Consider the following 23,536-nt stretch of genomic DNA (forward strand, 5'->3'; position numbering starts at 1 on the left):
ACTCAGCCCTGCTGAATTTACAGCAGCTTGAAACAGGGTACAGGATATCTAAGAGATGAGAGCTAGCAACACTCAACACATAGAACTCTGAGGGTACGTCTGTATTGCACACTAAACCCAGGCTCTGACTCAGGTTTGATCCCAAGCCCCCTTTCTGTCCACACACAAAGCAGCCTGACTTGGGTCATCAAGCACTTAGGACCTAGGTCCTAGGACCCTGCTCAGAAAGAGCAGGGGAGGCAGGTCAGAACCCAAGTCCCACTGAGACTCTGATCCAAGTCCTGCCATTTTGCAGTGTGGACACAGGTCAAGCTGCAGACTTGAGTCATAGTGCAGTATGGCCTAGTTATAACAGTTATGGGGCCCAGGTCTAGCAATTGTAAACCCAAGTTTTAAAATGCAGTGTGGACTCTCAAGCACAGACTTGGAAAAACTGAGTCCACACACCCAGATGCCACAGACCCAGGTTTACAATGCACTGTAGACTTACTCAAAGAAACTGCCTTTTACTTCTTGGTCCAGTCAGGCTGTGCCTAGTAATGCCATCCAAACCAGAGCCCAATCAACAATGTTGCAAGTACCCTGTTTGATTTGAATTATGGTGTTCTCATATGTCCTAGTTGTTTAGTTTCCCTTTGTTCTTAGTAAAAAAAAAATCTGATCTAGGCTAGCCATAGTTACAATAATACTGTTTTTTACTTGATTCAGTTACTCTAGTTTAAGACATGGGATAACATTTTCAAAGCACCTAAGTGAAATAGGAGCCTAAATCTCATTGACTTTCAATGAGACTAATGCTGCTTATGTACCTAAATCACTGCTGATAAATGGGATGTAGGCTCCTAAGCCACTTAGATGGGTTTGAAAATTTTAGCCATGGCCATGCAATACCAGAAGTTAATGATGAATAACCAACTGAAGTGGAATACCTCTGGAGACCAAACTGTAAGTTTGGGAAAATTACTTCTACTTCCCACCAGCTAAAGATTTAGGGTGAAATCCTGGCCCCACTGACATCAATAGCAAAGCTCCTATTGATTTGATTGGGCCAGGATTACATCCCTGATAGTTTCCTCTTTTTCTCAACATGACCAGCAACAAGTTAAATGTTAATTCATCTTTCATGGAAGTATTTTAATATTGAAAATCTAATGAAGATTTAGCACTCAGTTTTTAATGAGGCTGACATAACTGTCGAAAGAAAGCAAATACATTATTTTAATTAATATCAATTTATAAGTGCTCCTGATTTATATATTAAACAAAGAGAAAGTGGCTTGTCATACACTACAATTTATTCTGCATTCACCCATCATTTACTCAGAATCTTTTTTTTTTCATGTGAAATGTATGATGGAACCTGCCATGTAGAACTGTACAGCTGCTGCACACTCTGTAAGTACTGTGATCACATCACCCTTATTTTCTTATGACGTGCCTCAAGTCAATTCCATCCATGTGTCTCTGTCTCCACCTGACGCCTTCTGCTATCAAATAATCATGCTGTATTTTAAGCTTAAAGCCTTTGTATACTGTATTTTTAATGGCACCAGTGAGTCAGGCAGTTTGCGTGTTATAAAAAGATATTGTTATAACTAGAGAAGGGCCAGAGTCACAAAATTTTGGATCTGGATTTTGAAATCAGCGAAGTGCAAGAGTGCTTAGATCTGGGATTTGGTTTGGTCCATTATAGAAACAGACCAGACGAACAAAATTTGGATTCTGAACTCCCCTCCCATATCCCTTAAATTCAGAGGCATATTGGTATCAGGTATTTGTATAAGCCCATTTTTGTTACAAATTTAGTTATAATAAGGTTTAATGCAGCTGGGAGTCAGGCAGAAAGTGTCCTAAAATACAAACGTGTTACAAAAAAGAGCTTATTAAAAAGAGAGGTGAGTACTTATATTTGTGCAAAATTTGAGAGTGAGCTTAAACCAAGGCAGAATTGTATTGTACCAATGGTGGTTTTTATGGTCATGAAACAATGCCAGAATTGAAATAATTAAGGTAGATTGGAAGTTCACACAAAATTACTAAGAGCTGGAAGTTCAGTTTGAGTAAATGCAGAAAAGTTTAGGGACCCACTTCTCTGCTTATGTTACTCCACTGACAACAATGAAGCTACACCTGCTTAGTATTTTATCCTAGATGCTTATCTGAATGTATACCATATTACTGGGGTCTCTTCCCTCCTCCCCACCTCTCTATCTTACGTCTCCTTTCACCCAACCCAAGCACAACTTTCTCATTTCCTCCAATCTTCTGTGGTGCCAACTCTCTGTTTCTTGACTCTAAACAACCATCTTGACCCTGCAACACCTTCTTCCAATCCCCAGCAATACTCCCTTGACTCACCAAATGTCTCCTGACAGGCCTGCTACCTGTGGATGATATTCTAGACATGGGGCATTCTCTCCTTTGGGCTCTGCTTAGCTCTTTTATTTAAAACCCATGTGCTTGTGGGCTTCCCACTCAGAGTTTCTTCTAAATGTATTGTTTTCCCAATCCATTCAACCCTAGCATCTTACCTTGCAAGATGTGAAGACTGCAGCTATCCCAACATAGATTCAGAAAGCACCTCTACTAGTGATTTCTAAAAGTCTTTCATGAGTGTTCTTTCTGGCCAAGATATAGTCTATACTGTAAAGTCAGAAACCAGTCTAAAACTAATGTGAATAATCAGGGCTGGCTTTACGCCGATTCCACTGATTCCCCGGAATCGGGCCCTGCTCCGGGGGTCTTCGGCAGCATTTCAGCGGCGGGGGGTCCTTCGGCACCGTGGAAGACCCGGCGTGGATCCCCCGCTGCCAAAATGCGGCCGAAGCCCCGGACCGCCGCCGAGTATTCCAATCGGGCCCCGCGGGTCATAAAGCCAGCCCTGTGAATAATTTGCAAAGGGCTTCTGGCCAATCTGAGCTGCTACTCACAATGCCAAACCAAAGTCTTTGCTCCAGACACCCTTGAACTTGGGTTAGAGTATGGATCCTGCATACATCAAGTCTATTTCTACTAATACATTTCCCTTTACTTTAAATGGAGATGGGGTTTTTGTTTGTTTGTTTTTGCTTTTTGTTCCTGAATTATTGTTGTCATGCAGTGTTGCTACTGTCATCATAGTGACTGATAGCTACTTCTGGGTGGAACTTATGTTTTAGGAGTAGATGAAGTAATTTGAGGCATTGTGGAACCACTGCTGTGAATAGCTGGACAGTTACCCTATTTCATATTACCATGTAGCAGTTTTGCAGTAAGTCAGTAAATAACTCATGGCATCACTGTCCCATTTTCAGATGGAAGATAAGATTGTATTTCTGCTTTGGTACAAAATCCTTACAGCTGATGTAAGGTGGTGATCAGATTCCTATCTAAATTACATGCCAGGCAGCATTAACATTATTAGGAGTGCTGTTTATCTAACCCCTGGATATATTTCCAGTATAATACTATGACTTTTAAGCTATCTCTGTTGACATGTGCTCACCTACTGCAAAATAAAGCTTTGACTACAGATTTTATATAAGACTGCATGATAACTTAATTCTGTATGTTTACTTTAATTAATAATCATTCTGGTCATATATGTGGTTAGCTTACTATTCCTGCTGGTGACTATGTGGAACAGAGATAAGGAGCCATAGCCAAAACTGAAATAGACTTAGAAAATGAACCACTCATTGCTATTCAGTAGGTGGCAAATACTGTTATATTTCAATAGTGATTTGGTGTTTGAGAAGTGTATGTATTTGGGGCACATGGCTGTTAGCCTTCACTAAATGCAGTGCAATGTATGGATTTTTTGTGACACTCCTGTTTACAACCCAAAGAGACAGAGTTCTGGTCTGTATAGTCTCTGTATCAGTAGAAGTATATCAGTTATGGGTGTGGGTTTTTTTTACCAATATAATTATAGGAGTACAGCCTATAGTGTGAACATAGTTGTATCTGTTTAAAGGTGCCTTTATACTAATGTAACTTATTCCCCTTCCCATGCAGAATTAACTTATACCACTATAAGTAAATTTATATGAGTATAACTGTGTCCACACTATAGGAGTTGTACAGCTTTAACTATACAGGTATAGTTAAAGTGGTACAAATTGTCAGTGTCGAGAAGTCCTAAAAGAGGCTATTTTTGTGGAGTCAGTGAAGGTGTTTTAATTTGGAAAAGTGACTGAAAAAGAGCATAAAGTGAGAGTAACTCAGATGTATTTAACACCTGCAAACAAAACTCAGTGTACACTCAGATAAATGGATTTCCATGCAGTGTTCTTTCCTTCTTCCTTTGTTAACTGTGAGCTCTTTTTTTAAACCTTGTGGTAGATCTGCTGCTGGCAGTATGTTATGTTCACCCATTAGTTTATTTTTTAAGACTAAGAAGAGATATTTCTACATTATAAATAATTTATAAACATAAGAACAAAGGGAGACTGTCAGGGCTGCTGGTACTTTGAGAAAACAAAACATAACAAAAAAAGAAGATGATGAATTTATGAAGAATGCAATTTTATAAAGAGGGAGGGGGAACGCAACTACTAATTATTAACATTCATCGGCAGACAGGGACCTGAAAGGATAGGAATAGAGGGATACATTTACATCTGTCTGTCACAAAAATAAATCTCATTAATGGTTTACTAGACTGTCACAAAACTTCTAATGTTAAACTTGAGGGTCCCTAGCAGGGGGAGATAACTTACTTTTGGCCCATTCAAAAATAAAGTGATTTTAAAAAAAAAGAATAGATTTGACATTTTCAGTAGCAGCTCCAGCGCTAGTGAATCTCTTGAGATGACATGAAGTTTCAAATGTAATTGAAAAAGTTGTGGGTATCACTGAAAGTTTCCGAGCTTTCTGTTTATGCAGCCATGTGTACTTTGAGATGGGATGTTGCTGCCAGAGTAATCATGGTGTGATAGTTTTGCTACTGAGAATTCTTTCGTCATCTGGACATTTCTTTTCATCTATAAAAAGAAAACTCCAGTAGGTTGCTTTGACAGTTCGAGATGCTGAGCCACAGTTTCTCCTCTTTGAAAAAGCAGACATTAAGGTTAAATATAAGTGCACCAAAATAATCTCACCATGTGTAAAATACATTAATAGAAAAACTTGGATATGCTGTAGTGTTTGATCAAAGAGCTAGACCCATGGAAGTGAAATCCACTCCTCAATTACCCTTGTCATTTTATTTTTCATAACAAATTTATCCTGAATCCACATCACTATAGAAAATTCTGGAGCACTGTTTTGTTAGTACCCAAATTGTTAGATACATTTGTTCTAGTGAGGTACCCATACCTGCTACTTGTCAGATCTGGGATATACATTGCCTGGTTATATATTCTGGACTATCATAATGTGATTTATACAGTTGGCTGTATTAATATATGCAATGATGTACAGGAGAGTGTTTTCAACTTGAGCATTTTATTACAGATTTTTAAAACTGGCAAGGTGAAATTCCAAAGACCTCTTAAGGTACCTAGACTGTTCCCAAGCCAATGCAGGAGCATTACCTACAGCAGTGGTTTTCAAAGTTTTTTCATTTGAGGTGCGAACCCCTTTGGAAATCTTAGACATAGTCTCCGGTCCGTGAACCACACGTTGAAAGCCACTGCCCTACAGTATCCAAGCAAAAACCAACTGCAAACCTTTCAAGGTTTAGCCATTATTATTTTCATTTATTTTAATAGTTAGTGCATTTCATTTTTTATCAGGTTTTGTGTGGGAGTCAAATGAGCCCTAGAACAGTGGTGTCTAGTTTGCATTGATTTATTTTTTTAAGCTGGACTGTAGTACATGGTCTGTTTTCAAAAATATTAGTGATTATGAATATCTGTTTTTGGGTATCCAACTTCAGACACCTAGAGGGGCCTGATTTTCAGAGGGTGAGTGCTCAGCATCACTGAAAATCTGGCTCTGTAAGGAGTCTCAACTTGGGCACCTAAAAGCTGAAGCATCCAAAATCTTAAAAATGTAGGCCCATATGTTTGAGCATGTTGCAATCCTTGGCTCTTTTGAAAGGCACACATTCCTCACCACCCTCCTACACTCCTCCCTCTGTTCTTCCCCATTTAGGACTATACACATACCAAGTTGTGAATGATAATATGAATTTCAGGTAATCATTATTTTACGCAAATCACGGGCATCATTTCAGAAGAATTCGGGTGAGAGGGGAAAAAGTTGCATCAGCATCCCTACTTCTGTCTCCTCGCTTCCACCTCCCCACTGAGGTTGCAGCTGCTCATGGTGGGTTAGTGGGCTCGTCCCATCCTTGAGGGAGGTGGGAAGGTGGCATGTCAGCCCTATCCTGGAGAGGGAGAAGGGCGGCAGGTTGGTGGGGTATCTCACTGATGGCTGATCTGGGGAGAGGGGGGCAGCACTGACAACAAACCAGTGAGGATTCCAAGCCCAGCCTGCCCACAGCAGCCCCCGCAGGCCCAGTAGAGACACTGCAGCACCAGCTGGTGAGGAGCTATGAAAAGTCTGGGGGATGGAGGGAATCAAGATCGGGATAGGGGGGGAACCCCCTGCCATAGCAAATGCTTCCCTTGATTGCAGAAAGATGAAGTGGCCAAGGTTTGAGTTTAGTCCATAGGATTCATTTGAGTACGTATACTCTGTGTGGCACACAAAAAGACATTGGCACTGAAAGAATATACCTAAAGGATGGTTCATAAAACTGGAGTTTTGTAAGCAGTAATAAGATCTTTTCTCCTTCACCTAGTTGTTTCTCCATCATTATCTGACAATTTCTTTCATTCAAAACTTCTTTTGCTGAACTATGCAGCTATGTAATCCAACTGAGCCACAAAGACAATGTAGAAACCTCCCGCTGTAAGCTCTGGAAATATCTTAATGCAATCCTGACTGACTTTTCTAAATATAACAAGATCCAAATAGTAGTGTCCAGCAGACAAACCATGGGGTCCAGCAAATAACAGGCAAAGATCACTGAGAAACATAGACGTGTAGCTGTGAAACACAATCGTTCCCCTATTCTCCTTTTGGTCATGTATCCTCCTGATCTCTCTTCTTTACCCCTGTCATGTCTTGTTGTGATTCTCCACATTTTAGGACAGAAAAACTCCAGCACCGGATTTAGTACTTTTAAAACGATAGTATTCTATTCTTCCTACCAACATTGCCTTCAAGGTCTCAATCAACTGCTCTGCCCTGCATTCCTTATCAGCATACACTACATTTTTCTCTAGCTCTACAGTAAGGAATATAAAAATATACACAATGACTTAATATGGATTAAATTTCTCATACAGCCAGAAGACTATTTTCTCTCACTCGTAGAGTATATATAAGCCCATTTAGGATTAGAATGCTGATGGATTGAAAAGATAACATAAAAGCCAGATCTCCGTATTTATTTTGCATTAGCTTTCTGCTTGATATTTACAACAGGGGTGTGGAGAGAGAATCCTTTTTACCTGAAGCCATAAATGTTTTTAGTTTCTGCTTCTGTAACGAATATGTGTGATGGGCAACCACTTTAGACAAGATCCCAATCTCCTAAGGTGTGCTACTCTGAAACTGAATAGATGAAGGGAAAGGACACATAAGCAGAAATTCTCTGTTCTAGTAATATGTCTCCTCATAATTGGGGGTTTCAGCTGAATACCAGAGATTTTAACCAACCCAAATACCATTATGGACAGTGCAAGCCACTCTTGCGCAATGTTAATGTTTTCATTATAAAATTTATTTTACATCAAATAACTGAACTTTAAATTAACTCATTCTGTATTTTAAAGCTATTTATTATTAGATTCTTCTTCAGTAGAAGTGCTCAGCATCTTGCAGAATCTAGTCCATAACCAATATGGGCCTAATGTTGACCTCAGTGACACCAATGTATATCAGGAGTACGTCCATGAAAATTAACAGCGCTACACCACTGTAGGAAAACCACGGTAATTCAGGCTATGGCTACACTACAGCTTCAGTGAAGAGCTTCTCCCATCAACATAACTGCCACCGCATGCAGGGGCTGGAGTAATTAAGCCAATGGGAGAGCTCTTTCCTGTCAGCTTAGAGCAGCTACATAGAGAGCTTGCAGCGGTGCAGCTACGCCCTGCTAAGCTCTCTAATGTAGCCATAGTTTAAGATCAAAATCAGAACTAACGAGTGGAGCTCAGTAATGAGTGGTGAGTATTTTCCACACTCAGGTCTCCATATCAGTGGAAATGCAGTTAGATAAAAGATGCATTTTCAAAGAGCCACTTAAGAAGCATGTGAATACAGAGTATGCATACATGGCAATTTAAGCCCAAGGTCAGTAGAATTTTAGTTAACAGATCATGGGTTTGTTAACCTAGACCTTGGGGTTACAAATGAGTGTAGACACTCAAGTGGTTGAAAATTGTTGAACTCTGGGGCTCCAGTGTCTACACTGCAGTGTGTGGGCCTGAGTCCAACCACCCATATCCCAGACTTTGTAGTGCCCTCCCAAAATGTGGGCCCCTCTGGCCCTTTGTTTGTGGTGCAGTGTGGGAAAACTTGACTGTCCAGAGGACAAAGAAAGTTGGCCTGCAGGATTGCGGAAGACTTTCAGTGGACTACCAGAGTGCAAGTCTAGTGATGCTGTATCGACACTGCAAAGCAATAGGGCTTGAATCCTGAGTCCTAGCTTGAATCATGCTCGGACCCTCCGCTCCCATGGGATCCTTGGGCCCTGGGGCATTGCAATTTCTGTGTAGATGGAAGGGGGGTTAGGCAGGACTGGTGCAACCCATTAGGTGACCTAGCCGGTCGCCTAGGGCGCTAGCATTTGGGGGGTGGCATTTCGGGTCCTTCAGCGGCGACCGCGGTGGCCGGATCTTCGACCGCCCTGGTCGTCGTTGGCATTTAGGTGGAGGGACCTGGGGCAGGGGGGCACGGGAGGGCCGCCTGCAACAAGTAAGGGGGGGGCGGCACGCAGGGGAACCGCTCCCTGCCCCAGCTCACCTCTGCTCCGCCTCCTCCCCTGAGCATGCCGCCCCACTCTCCTTCTCTCCCTCCCAGGCTTGCGGCGCCAAACAACTGATTGGCACCGCAAGCCTGGGAGGTGGGAGAAGTGGAGCAGCGATGGCTTGATTGGGGAAGAGGCAGAGCAGAGGTGAGCTCGGGCAGGGAGCTGCCACACGGCTCCCCAGACTGGGGGCTCAGGGCAGAGAGGGGGAGCTGCTGTGGGGGGGGCGCCTCAGGGTGAAGAGGGGCGGAGCTCCTAGGGGGGGTGCCTCAGGGTGAAGAGGGGCGGAGAGCTGTCACAGGGCTCGGGGGGGGGGGCAAGGCGGAAGTTTTGCCTAGGGCGCAAAACATCCTTGCACCCGCCCTGGGGTTAGACTTGAGACTGAGTTTGAACCCTGGGCTTACACTGCAGTCTAGATATACCCACAGCCATTTGTTACCGGAAATGAGGCACTGAATGTCACCCTGACACTATGAGATTTTACAGATTGGGGTCTACTGATGACGTCTAGGTGTTAACCTTTTATTGTGGTGAGGTAAAGCAGTAGGTGACCTTAAACTCTTTGACAAATGTTAGATTGATAAAAAGAAAGATGATGTTACCCTTAAGAAACAAAATCCCAACAGAAGAGAAAAGGAAAGATTGTTGTTGTTATTGCAATGTCAGTTTTTAAAGCTCCTTTTCGCACTTAGATGGTGTATAAGCATGTTCTAAGGTTGGGTTTTTTTCCCCCTCCTTCAGGACACTGTCATATTGCAGCATGATTTTCCCTTAAAAGGGATACACTTGTTTGTTTGAAAAAGCCCATTGTCTAGGGACAGCTTCTACATTGCTGTGTAGTCTGGCATAAAGGTTTCTGAAACCTTCCTGAAAAGTAATCCATGTACAGCTAGATTTGATTATGTTGTGGCCTCTCTACTGAGAGCTTCAAGTGCCCTCTTTTGGCATAATAATAGAAGTACAAGCATGCTTTCTTTGTTTAAAAAACTTTTGAAAATCACTGGTTTGCAATCAACAAATCTCTTAATTTATGAGAATCCTATCATGAGTATTACATACATGGAATTTGCCTCTAGTACAAGCCCTTTGTTTCATATGAAGACTCATTATAAGACACACTTCATCATTTATCTCACATATTCAGTTAGGTCATGCTTTTCCATTCCTTGTACTCTCAGACTGAGTATTGGATTTTAATTGTGGTGGTTCACGAAATATATATGCCTAAAGTCAACAAGCTGGCATGAAAGCAGATTTATAACTCTCAGAAAGCTATGAGCTGAATTTAAATATAAGGATACATCGTACTATCTATACGCCCTGCCTGGCATGGGGATCCATTCAACAATGTGAGTCTTTTCTATTTCCAATTATCGTGTTACTATGAAGGATCAAAATCTCTTCTTTTGAGGATTTTCACATGAAAATGGGAGATTTTGACTGATGGTCCATTGAGAACATTTTCTATGCACTTATCCTTTGTTTTCTGAGCATCTGGCATTGACAGATCTGATTGTAGGTGGTATTTCTGTCTCTGAGTATCTGGCTCTCTAGACCAAAGTTCTAGCTATCCTGACTATGTACACCAGGAATATTCTTATCTATGTAGTTTGCCGTTCCAATGGTTCCCCTGTCTTATTGTGACTTACAACAAACTCCCTATTCATTTCTTTACCCACAAAAGTGCTGAGTATCCTTCTGATTTTCAAATAACATTTTCATAATTGTTGAGATCAGTAGCTAAACCTAAATGTGCATTATGTGATGAAGAATCCTGAACAATAATTCTCATAACTGTCAATTTTTGGTACTCTTATGCAATGTTATATGAACCTTGACTAGGAAATGCCTATTGACTAGGAAATACCTATTGAGGAGGAATGTATTTTAAGATTAGCAAGGAGGACCCAAGTGGGTCAGTAGCAGAATGATTATTCTTCAGATTATACTTTCTCACCATAAATGGAACGGGGGTGTTTCAAGAATGAAAAGGGGTGTTGACTCGACAAATCAAACAAACAATTACATTAGCAAACATGCCAGGGTGCCTTAGAAATTATATAGAGGCACTCCTTTATTTTAGGTATGTTCTCATCACCCTCTATGCAAATCAATTTCCACTTCTTAGATTATGTTAACATCAAAATAGAAATTAACAAGTCAATTCTTTACTTTTATTAGAAGATAGTTCTGTTCAGTCCACTCTCAGTTTGTCCTAGGGTGTATCAGTCAAAGACTTGTATCAAATGGGTAAAAGAACAAAGCTTTATCAGAAGATTAATATGGCTCATGCTATTTGTTTACAGCTCTCAGTAATAAAAGAAATGGCCATTGTATCGGTTTGTTGATGTTATGTCTGAAAGGAAGTGCTGCAGTTATAACTAATAGAGTATGAATGACTCTAACATTTCCAAATGTCAGTAATAGCGCATGCAGACTGAGGGCAATGGGCCATGTTCTTGCATCAATTTTTAATCAAAACTCTTCAGTTAACTTTTAAGCAGAACTCTACATTGATTTAACAGTACAACATGACCCGATAGCTGGACTTGATCCACATATTCAGAGAACAGTGAAACTCACGTGGCTGGTAATATAAGTAAAGGAGGCTGCTTTCAAGCTCTCTCCATCACTTATGTCATGGCAAAAAGCAGAAATACAAAAACAGCAGATTTGATGGCAGACTTAGGACCCAATTGTATATACATTTCCTATATATGGGATGCAATATATTATTCATGATGTGATGATGGATCAGATGTATGACAACTCAATGCATAGTTTTTTCAAGCAGTTAAGAGACAGAGAAAGAATTTGTAATTGGCACAAACCACTATTGGGAAAACAAGTAGTATTCTATTCTAGTGAAGTATTGAGCCCATTTTTTCCTCTTTCTACACTGTCAGAATGCATGTGTTAGGTTTCTTAAACAAAAACCTGATTTTCTAAATATAATGGTCATGTAAAAAATCTTTTCAATAGCCTTTACAACCAATGAAAGTTACTGCAGCATTCACCGTATTGTCTAGGTATTCTTTATACTAATGATAGGAAAGAAGGAATACTATGAATATCACAGCAATGATATCTAATTGTAAAGGCAAAACTGGAAAATTAAGTGTGACCACCCTGTAGACAAGAGCAAGAATGTGGGAACAGAGAGGGAGTGGAAATCATAACACAATCAGGTATATGAAGAAGAATTAAGTGCCAACAGGACATACAATGCACATGCCTGAAGTCATCCAATGGTCAGAATAGAATCCAATTGAAAAGGTAAAGAGCAGCCTTAATAGGGAAGGGAAAGAATCTACTGGCATCTATATAGAATTTTAGTGGTCCTGGATATGAGTACATTGTTCCCTTAAAAAGGGGGCCTTAGCCGGGCAGAAGTTAGTGATTGAAAGACCTATTAGGCCAGTTTCATTGCCAGTGGGACCTGGGCTGTGCAGTGAATAGTTCAACCTGCTCTTACTAGAAGTATCGAAAAGTCCACCTGGAGGATGATTGCTGTGTAATCCACCCGCAACCCCTGCTCCAACAGTGGCCTGAGTCTGGCAAGCACAGCCTAGAAAATGAATGGGGTTGATTAGATGGGAAGGATTGCTTTAGCAGAGTAATAGTCACTTACTTCTAATGGTGATTCAAGGATGGCAAGCCTGTAGCATAAGTACAAAAACATCTCTTGAATTTGGCAACTGAGACTAAGATTTAACTGGAGCTGGAATTTTTCTAATTTGTAGGGTGTACAATATGCCATAAAATAAGTAAGATATTAGGGGCAAAATTCTGAACTCAAGGGGGATGTGCAAGGTGTTAATGAGGGCAAAACATGGTCCTAAAGATTGTAATCAGTGTCTGTCATTAATTGAAAAATTCAGTCAGGTCAGGTTTCATTGTCCATCTCAATTTATTCATTCCAAAGTGCAGCGTCATTGTGAAGAAGCTATTTACAGGAATTTACACTTTGTCAACACAGCCTCTGATATAGATTCATAGATTCCAAGGCCAGAAGGGGACCATTGTGATCATTTAGTCTAACACAGGCCATAGAACTCCCCAAAAATAATTCCTAGAGCAGATCTTTTAGAAAAAGCATCCAATTGTGATTTTAAAATTGTTAGAGATAGAGAATCCACCACAATCCTTAATAATTGTTCCAATGGTTGATTACCCTCACTGTTAAAAATGTATGCCTATTCAAGTCTGAATTTGTCTAGCTTCAACTTCCAGCCATTGGATTGTGTTATATCTTTCTCTGCTAGATTGAAGAGCTATTATTTAATATTTGTTCATCATGTAGATACTTATAGGCTGTAATCAAGTCATCCCTTAACTTCTCTGTGTTAAACTAAATAGATTGCGTTCTTTGAGTCTCTCACTATAGGTCATATTTTCTAATCCTTTAATCATTCTGGTGGCTCTGCTCTGAACCCTCTCCAATATATCAACACCCCCTCTTGATGGCATGTAACAAGTTATACAAGTCTCTGGTGAATAGGCCATGGCTTGTAATATTGAAACTGAGCTGTATCAAGGGGATAAAACGCTTGTTTTCAGACTTCAAATGTTATAAAATTCTTGACCAGTTATGAGACCAATCACTGTCAGAGTCCTAAGTCTGCCAGTCCCTAGACAGTTTTCTGTAAATCTTCAGTAAGTTTTTGATACAAGGAAGAATGATGATTTAGAACCAGATCTTTCTTCCTTTGTAGTCAGTGAAAAAAATCATATTTACTTCAGTGAGAGCAAGATCAGACCTTTAGTTTTATCCAAATTCATTCTTTGAAAGCAACTGAGCCCTTATTTCTTGTTTTCTGGAATTACCACATAGGAGTATTGGGAACCCCAACCGTTAAAAAAAAAAAAAAACCACGAATCAGCCCATCAGAAATCATGAGATTGGCTTAAAAATGAGATTTAAAAAATAGTACATGGGTGGGTGTTACTTTTGTCTTTTGATTTTGGGGCCTTAATGGTTTACATTTTCAAGCTCTTTCTGCAACCATGAAAACTAGAAATGTCCTTTTTTTATATGTGAATGAAAGCTGAGAATCTCATTTAATCAGCTGAGTCCAGGAGTTGAAGCTTTAAGAAAAACACTAAAGTGAAATCCTAATCCCATTGAGGTCAATGCCACTGACTTCAGAGTAGCCAGGATTTCATCCCAAACATCATGAGACTTGTGATAATATCATAAGAGTTGGTGGCAACATTGATTACAAGCTGATTTTTTTTCAGAGTGGTGTCAGGTATTAGTTATTATTCTATAGAGCTTGCTATGATTTGAAACCTGGGGATTAATACTCTGCTTGAGTGGCAAAATATCAGGATCCAAATTCTGCCTTAGTGTTAACTTTATTCAGGGAAGTGACATTAAACCAGGGTTGAATTTGACTTGGGGAGTGCAAATATGTCAAGATAAATAGGGAGCTGCAGTGTGGTCAAGACTCTATTATTACCTTCTGGCCACGTGGACAATGTTTATACAAGTATGCCCTGAGCATTATTAATGAGATGTATGGAAACAGGTTGATTTATTGGAGAAAAAAAATCTTGTTCATTGTGTTTTTGTACCCTGTGAGAGATAGAGAAGTCAGACACTTGATCATCATCATTTGTTTTGTTGAAGAAGAGGTAAAATTGCTGTGAAATAGCACATTCTTGTCAGTGGGAATCATGGAAATGTAGGGCTGGAAGGGACCTCGAGAAGTCATCAAGTCCTGCCCACTGTGCTGTGGCAGGACCAAATAACCCTAGACCATCCTTGACAGGTGTTTTGTCTGACTTGTTTTTAATGATGATGGAGACTCCATGACCTCCCTTGGAAGCCAATTCCATAACTTAACTACTCTTCTAGTTAGAAAGTTTTTCCTAATATCTAATCTAAATCTCCCTTCCTGCAGATTAAGCCCATTACTTCTTGTCCTACCTTCAGTAGACATGGAGAATAATTGATCCCTGTCCTCTTTATAACAGCCCTTAACATATTGGAAGACTGTTATCAGGTCACCCCCTCAGTCTTCTTTTCTCAAAACTAAACGTGCCCAGTTTTTTAACCTTTCCTGATAGGTCAGGTTTTCTAAACCTTTTATCATTTTTGTTGCTGTCCTCTGGACTCTTTCCAGTTTGTCCAAATCATTCCTAAATTGTGGTGCCCACAATTGAATACAGTACTCCAGTTGGAACCTCACCATTACTGAGTAGAGTGGGACAATTACCTCTTGTCTTATGTATAACACTCCTGTTAGTACACCCCAGCATTATATTTCCCTTTTTTTGCAGCTGCATCACTTTGATGACTCATCTTCAGTTTGTGGTCCACTATAAGCCCCAGGTCCTTTTCAGCAGTACTACCACCTAGACAGTTATTCCCAGTTTTGTAGTTGTAAATTTGATTTTTCCTTTCTATGTGAAGTACTTTCCACTTATCTTTATTGAATTTCATCTTGTTGATTTCAGACTAAATCTCCAATTTGTTGAGGTCATTTTGAATTTTAAACCTGTCCTCCAAAGTGCTTGCAACCCCCCCTCACTTTGTGTCATCTGCAAATTTTTATAAGCATACACTCCACTCCATTATCCAAGTCACTAATGAAAATATTGAATAGTAACAAACCCAGGACTGACCCCTGCAAGATCCTACTAGATACACCTCCAAATTTGACAGCAAACCATTGATAACTATTCTTTGAGCAGTGTCTTTCAACCAGCTGTGCACCCATCTGATAGCAAATTCATCTAGACTACATTTCCCTAGTTTGCTTATGAAAATGTCATGTGGAACTGTTTCAAAAGCCTTACTAAAATCAAGTTATATCATGTCTGCTGTTTCCCTCCATCCACTAAGTCAGTAATTCTATCAAAGAAGGAAATTTCCTTATAACCCTATTATCCCCCTATTATCCTTACAAATTGATTATTTAATAAGTTGCTTCACTATCTTTCCAGGTAGGTATTGAAGTTTGGTAGACTGGTCTATAATTCTCTGGGTTGTCCTTGTTCCCCTTTTTAAAGATAGGTACTATGTTTGCCCTTCTCCAGTCTTCTGAGACTTCTCCCATTCTCCAGGAGTTCTCAAAGATAATTGCTAATGACTTGCTTCAGCTAGTTCCTTAAGTACCCTAGGATGAATTTCACCAGGCCCTTCAGACTTGAATGCATCTAACTTATCTAAATATTCTTTAACCTGTTCTTTTCCTATATTGGCTTTCATTCCTTCCCCAGGGTTGTCAATATTAATTGTGTTGAGTATCTGGTCATCGTTAACCTTTTCAGTGAAGATTGAAGCAAAATAGCATTAAGCACCTCAGCTCTCCATGACTAAGCATTCAAAGCTGAGCTGGGTGAATAACTGATCTTTAGGTTTGCTGGCAAATCCAGAAAAAAAATCTGAAAAATTCAGTGAATCAAAGAAGTTTCCTTTTGGGTCGAACTAAACATCTTGGTTGACCCCAAATTGTTTTGTTTGGGGGAATTTTAAAAGATAAAAGCCAAAGGAAATGAAGGGTTAGAGTCACAAAATGGTCAGAAGTGGAGATGGTGCCTTCCTTATAACCTTCAGCCCAGTAGTTAGGGCACTCACCCAGATGTGGGAAACTGGGGTTCAATTCCGTCTTCTGCCTGATGTGGAGCAGCAATCTGAACTGTGGTTTCCCACACTGCAGGAGAGTCCTTGAACCATTGCAATATGGGATATTCTGGGGCAATGCTCTCTGTCTCTCCTGCTGAAGCTGTTACACTATGTATAAATAATTAAATAGTCATTGGATTATGGACTTAAGCTAGGGTCTCCCCCCTCTCAAGTGAGTGCCACAACCTTTGGGCTATAACGTAGTCTGGCTTGAGGGTTTCTCACTCCTTCCTGTTGAAACTGTTCCACTTTGTATGAAATACTTGAATTGTCATTAGACCTGAAAGAGAGAGAGACTGGGAATAACTCCATAGCCTGGTGGTATTATCTGTACATTTTATCTGTACTATATTAATTTTTTTAAATTTAATACATCAATGATATGTGGCTATACCTGACAGCTCCTCAGCCTCAGCCTATCCACTATCAGTTGGCCAATATCATGTAGAATCATGGAAAAGGTAGGATGTAAGGGAGTGATTTGAAGGAATGGGTAGTGACCTTCCAGACCCGTTCAGTGGGGGGCTGTTCCATGTGTAAGGGGCACTGTGGAAAAAGGTATACAGATGTTTATGAGAGGGTGGGTCAAGCACACAGACCATGCCAGCACCATTGGCAGGGGATGGTATGACTTACTGCCATGCTGCAGTGTAAACAGGGAAGATGTATAGTTCTATAAAATTGTGTGTTTGAACTGAACCAAGGACGATGGGAGATATAAAGAAGTTTGACTCAAAAATAATTTTTCAAATCCTACCTGCTCTTAAATATGAGATATATTTGCCCATTCTGAGGATCTTACTGAAGTCAGTGAGAGCTATAGATACTCAATACGTTTGAAAATTAGACCACTTTCATTTAAGTGCCTCAATAGTCACCCATGTTTGAACACTTTGTTCCAAGACTCTTCTGAGCAGGGACTGTGTCTATTCCTGTTTTTTTGGTTTTGTTTTGGTTTGGTTTTAGTTTTTTAAATCCACCCCCAGCATGATGGGACTCTCTTATAAAGTTAACTAAAAAGTTTGGCTTAGTATTGACCCCAGTGCAAAGCCTAACAGTGAATAGTATAGGAAGTCTGATTCATCTGCCGTTTCTAACATAATATTTAACACATATTTGTCTTCTGAACTTAAATGTCTGAGCACCTTGTGTATCTTCCTTATGGGGTGTGTGCGGGGTGTATTACTTAGGTATGTCCAAAATTGCACATAACATGAATGAAGGATGCTGGTCAACTAACATTCCTCTTTATCTGAGGGGTAGCTGTGTTAGTCTGTGTCCACAAAAACAACTAGGAGTCTGGTGGCATCTTAAAGATTAACAGATTTATTTGGTCATAAGCTTTCATGGGTAAAAACCCTCACTTCTTCAGACGCCTGGGTAGAGACCTTCCAGACTTGTTGAGTGGAGGGCTGTTCCATGTGTAAGGGGCACCGTGGAAAAAGTTATACAGATGCATCTGAAGAAGTGGGGGTTTTTTACCCACGAAAACTTATGCCCAAATAAATCTGTTAGTCTTTAAGGTGCCACTTGACTCCTTGTTATTCCTCTTTATGTACTAACACATAGGGCTCAATGGAAATTGTAATCATTTATGGCTGAGAAAAATGTGATGTTTCATTGGTCCGAACATTTATTCAATAATTGAATTTATTGTATATAAGTTTACTTAAGGGACCATAAAACAGCTGTTTTGTTTTATTCATTGTGCCATCTTGACTCAAAAGGTAATTTTTACAGAAACTTTAGGAATCCTACTCTCTACCAACTGAACAAAGTCTGTATACATTCATACACTATATACCATGAAATGTCCAGCTATTGGTAGTTAGACATTCTGGAGTTAGCCTAAGGGAACTGATTATGTTTATTGGGAGTTACCAGCTGTCAAAGCTTACTAGGAACTCTGATCAGCTAAGTGCCTCATGAAATAAAAGGAAGGTAGGGAGACAGAGTCAAAGTGTGGTTGTCAAAAATAGGGCAAGGAAAAATATTCACCTGATGCAGAGATAATTTAGCAAAAGATCTTTCTGGGTCTATGGCTTTATTGGCTTTAACCTTTGCTTTCTTAATAAATTATTTTATTTTATTTTTGGAGGGTGAGGATAAGATACAAAGGTTTCAATGGCCATTAAATAGAGAATATATAGTAAAAATAATTTGAAAGTTAACCAAAAAAGGAACTAATACACTTCACTCTGTATCAATGTCAAAACAATACCCTAGTGTGGTTATTAAGGGAGGATATGGTACTTATGCAAAGGCTGACTTTGAGATGAAGAGAAATGCAGCATTATTTTTAGAAATGTGTGAACCTTCAATTACAAACTTGAGACCACTATGACTTAGATAGTTTGTGGCTTGCACATAGGAAAATGTGACAGAAAAATCTGTGCCAAATGTCATAGGGTCTGTGAATCTGTCTTCAAAATAAGAAACAAAACCTTTTGCTGTATCTGGACAAGCATGAAGTTCTAGAGACTGTGTTTCACTGGATGACTTGCATGTATCTAAGTTGCATTTAGAACAATTCTATTGAAGATGAATGAGCAAGAATAGAATCTAACTCATTTCTCTTAGCTATGTTAGTTCTGCAAGGCCTACATGAGTAAAAAGCAGTAAAAGTTTATTTTTGTCACTTGCCTTACAAGTTATACTTCTGAATATGTACAGAGAACAGATCTGTTGAGTAAGAACATGCAATTTTTATACAGTCACTTCTTTTTAACCATAACTACACTGTAAGAGGCTGCACTTTATATGAGAAGGATTGAAGAACTTGAGAAGTTCACAATGACTGAGTGACATCCTGATTGAAAGCCAAGTTTTCGTTAAGTCAACTGCTGCTTAATCTTGTTTATAGAGACGGTCCTCTGATCCCCTTGGAATCTCAAGAAAGAGAACATTATCCAGAGTCTTAAGTCACTTTGCGATGAGTAAACTCAAAGGAATTACATCATGATGCTTGGCAAATCCTATGACCTTAACTCTTTCGTTACCTTAGAACCTTTGATTTTTCATCCAGGGAAAGGGATGAAAGTGCATCCTGCCATCATCCACAAAAACTAGTGTGAAATACCACTTGATTTATAAACCTAGATATACACAGAGTTATAGCACAAGACTATAGGGCCAGTGAGAGCCCTCCTAAGAAAAATACATTTTTTTGAGAAGTAGTCAATGCACTGATGCTCTGATGATGATTTTGTGGTAAAACACCCTTCCCTGAGGCAAGTGAGCAAGAAACACTGTTGTACATCAAATGTCCTGTGGTATGAAACTACACAGATCAGTTATACTACTGCTGGGTTTTGCCATTGACAAAGCTATATACCATTGAAACCTTGTGACGTTTGCCTAATCGTGTTCAAAGTGAGGTCTAATCTACAAACAGCATAGGGTAGCAAACCATTGAATCACGTTGGTTTATATCTTCATTTCAATTGGAGTAGTGCTAAAAAAACTGTGAAAATAGCTTCCCCCCCCCCACCCACAACCTTCTCAACAAGAATAAAAGTAAGATTTAAGATTTTGTCAGGGATTTAGTGTTCCATCACACATCACTGAAAATATAAAGAGCTATACAATAGAACTGAGCAAATAATTCACAATACGCAATTTACCTGAACAAGTTAGCCTTTCTTTCTGTTGAGGGGTTATCCCAGTATAAAATCAGATTTCCTCGGATTTATTCACTAATCAATAGTATTTAACAGATTTTATTTTTGAAATTTGTTTACCTCCATGGTTTAATTGCAAACCATTTTCTGCAAGCATTCAATACTGTGCATTCATGTTGTGTTGCTGAGCTGTGATTGGTTGGTTTTGTTGCCTTACTGAATGTCTGAGGGCAAGTCCACACCACTGCGCTACATCACTGCAACTGTGGTGAAGCGTATGGTGAAGATGTGCTATGTCATCGTGAGAGCGCTCTCCCGAAGGCATAATTACTCCACTTCTGCGAGGGGACACTGCTTTAAGTCGATGTAATTTATGTCACTCTGTTGGCAACAAGGGAACACAAGAGGGGCACAAACTTAGCCAAAATGAATTCATTTTAAAAATATGAACGAACATTGGCAGCAAATGTATTTAACTAGATACATATTCTTATTTGTACTAGGGAAGCCATTCATAAAAATATTGCTCCAGAAGTTCAATGGCATTTCTTCTGTAATTCCTTTCACAGAAGAACTGTGTGAGGGGAGGTGAAGATTAGGGAGGTGTTGCTATCTTACAATTTTTTTGCACGTAACATGATTTTGGTGCTTGCTGCAAGCAGTTGCACACTGATGCCAAAGTGATTTTGGTAGGGAAGGAAGGTAGAGAGACTTGCCCACCCGATGGGCTGTAGCTTAGGGAAGATGTGCAAAACAACAGGATCAGAGACTCAGACTATGTGCACACTGCAGCTTAAGTCGGTATAAGTTATGTCATTCAGCGTATGAATATGCCACTCCCATGAGTAATGTAAGTTGCACCAATCTAAGCACCAGTGTGGACAGTGTTATGTTGGCAGGAGAGCTTCTCCTATCAGTTTAGAGCATCTGCACAAACCACTGCTGCTCGTGGCGGCTGGAGTAATTAAGTCAACAGGAGCTCTCTCCTGTCAGCTTAGGGTTTGCACTAGCAGTGCTACAGCGGCATGACTGCATTGGTGCAGCTGTGCTACTATAATCTCTGTAGTGTAGCTATAGCCTGAATTTAGCCCTAGGTTTTCCTCTGACTGCTGTGCTGCCTTCACTGTTATTGCTACCTGTGCTAGCTAGTTCAGGTAGGCTAGTCCAAGCATAGCATTTCCTGTGTAGGTTACATGAGTAAAACATGTTCACGGTGTGCATTCTATCTCCTTGTGTAGGCTGGTTCACATAGAGGATAACAGCATGCTTTCCCCCTACAAACTACTCCTGTAGTGGAAATGGAAAAGGTCTGTGCTATGGATGTGAAGTTTGGGACTTAGAACTCTGCTAGTGATCCTTGCAGGGGTGAAAAACAATGTACATATATGTATAACGGTTAGTATAAAGACATTTGAGTTACTGTTTGCATGATTTTATATTGTAAAACATTGTATTTAGATGATGTATTAATGTTGCATTTTTAGTATTTATGTTTTGATTAATGCATGCTGCCCCTTCAAGAACAGCCTTTGGGAGATTTTGCCTGTGTTGCCAGAGTGAATGATCCTGCCTGTGTGAGCTCCAAAAAGGTCAGAACCTGATTTAATAAACTTATCGTTCCAGAAAACAAGACTTGCTCTCAAAGGTGTAACGTTAACACTCCTGGAGACTGGATGTTGCAGGGCATTGCTAACATGCTATAGAGCCTTTCACCTCAAGATTGGATGTTTTTCTAAAAGATACCCCAAATTATTCCTAGAGTATAAGTCCTTCGGCCTGTGTTATACAGGAAGTCAGACTAGATGGTTACAATGGTCCCTTCTGAATATTTGAAAACCTTGAAGTCACCAGTTTGACTTCTGTTGTTATTGTTCCCTTTGAATGGATGCCTGGTGGCCCCTATATGAGATGAGTTCAGCAAGTCTGAGTTCCACTTCTGACATCACAAATTCACCACTAGTTTGTAAGCTCTTCAAGGTAGAGAAAGTCTCTTACTTATTTATGGTGCCTAGCACAATGGACCCCTGATATTGGTCGGGTCCCCTCATAAAAGCTCCTGCAACAAGCGTCAACATCATCTTACTTGCTATTAATTTGTGAGAGTTGGCTACACTGCAGTTGTCATACACTTATTGGGGGTGGGCCAGGCAAGGGCTAAAATTACCCCCAAAACATAATGTAGTCTCTGTTTTTAAAACATCTTGTGATTTTTAGTAGAGCTAATCAGGAATTTTTTGATGAAACCCTTTCTTCAGAAAATGCATTTCTTGAAACCTTTGATGGAAACCTTCCAGTTTCAAGGACAGTTTCTCCAGGCCAGGATATGTGTGTGAGAGAGAGATCCATGACTTGCCTGCAGGTTAGGGCACTCACCTGGAATATGGGCAGCCCAGATTCAAGCAAGTTCCTCCTGTGCCAGATTCATCCAAACCATTTCAGTTACATTGCAGCATCTGATTTTCAGTGACATCCTTAATGTCCGAGAGACAAGGTGGGTGAGGTAATATCTTTTTTTGACCAATTTCTTACACCTTATTATAAAAGATGTTACCTCACCCACCTTGTCTCTTTAATATCCTGGGACCAACACATCTATAACTACACTGCAACCTTAATGTTCAGCATTCTTTTCTTTAGTTGCATTGACTGAGGAACAATGAAGTCATGTGATTTGCTCAAATAAATCAGTTTCTCAGCCTGTCCTTGAACCATAAGGCCTCATGATTCCCAGTGGTGTTGTTAGTTATTATAGATATTAGTTTAGCACTGACAAAGTGCTTGGACATAACCAGATTCCCTGTCCTGAAGAGTTTACAGTCTAACACCCCAGGCCCGCAATTAGCTCCATGCAGATGCACAGGCAGATCCTATTAATATCAGTAAGGTTCCAAAGGAGCGCAGGGATCTGATTGTAAGACCAGGGCCTAAAAGACAGGAAGCAGTGGGAATTTAGAGGAAAGAAAAACATATGGTAAGTACATGTTTATTATTGCTAGGAGGAATGCATATATAATTTGCTGTGTGGCATTCAGGCTCGTTCCTCATAATTATTAGGAAAAATTTAAGACTAAGACATGGGTTGTGCCTCTTTCTTTTGTAGCATTTTAACTCAGGGCTTGGGAGGCAGTTATTAAAGTTAACATTTAAATAATATTAACCTTTATTCAGCATTTTTCAATAAAACATCAATAAAACAAAACACAGAACCCAGGACAATATTTTTTAGATAATATCAATGTTCCTCTGACTTAGATCACAGCATAATTGAATTATATATTTAAAATAACCAGACCATTAATTAGCCAGCATGTAATAGTC

The 23,536-nt window shown here is 39.8% G+C and overlaps 1 long non-coding RNA gene across 1 annotated transcript in view; it reads left to right on the forward strand.

Moving 5' to 3' along the window:
• Positions 1 to 21,606, forward strand: part of LOC123367988 — a 97,176-nt gene extending 75,570 nt beyond the window's left edge. The window contains exons 3-4 of the long non-coding RNA XR_006578662.1: positions 1,372 to 1,395; positions 21,457 to 21,606. This is a non-coding gene — a long non-coding RNA (uncharacterized LOC123367988). The remainder of the gene's footprint in view (positions 1 to 1,371; positions 1,396 to 21,456) is intronic.
• Positions 21,607 to 23,536: the final 1,930 nt, after the last annotated feature.

This window comes from Mauremys mutica, chromosome 4, assembly GCF_020497125.1.
Source record: "Mauremys mutica isolate MM-2020 ecotype Southern chromosome 4, ASM2049712v1, whole genome shotgun sequence".
NCBI lineage: Eukaryota > Metazoa > Chordata > Testudines > Geoemydidae > Mauremys > Mauremys mutica.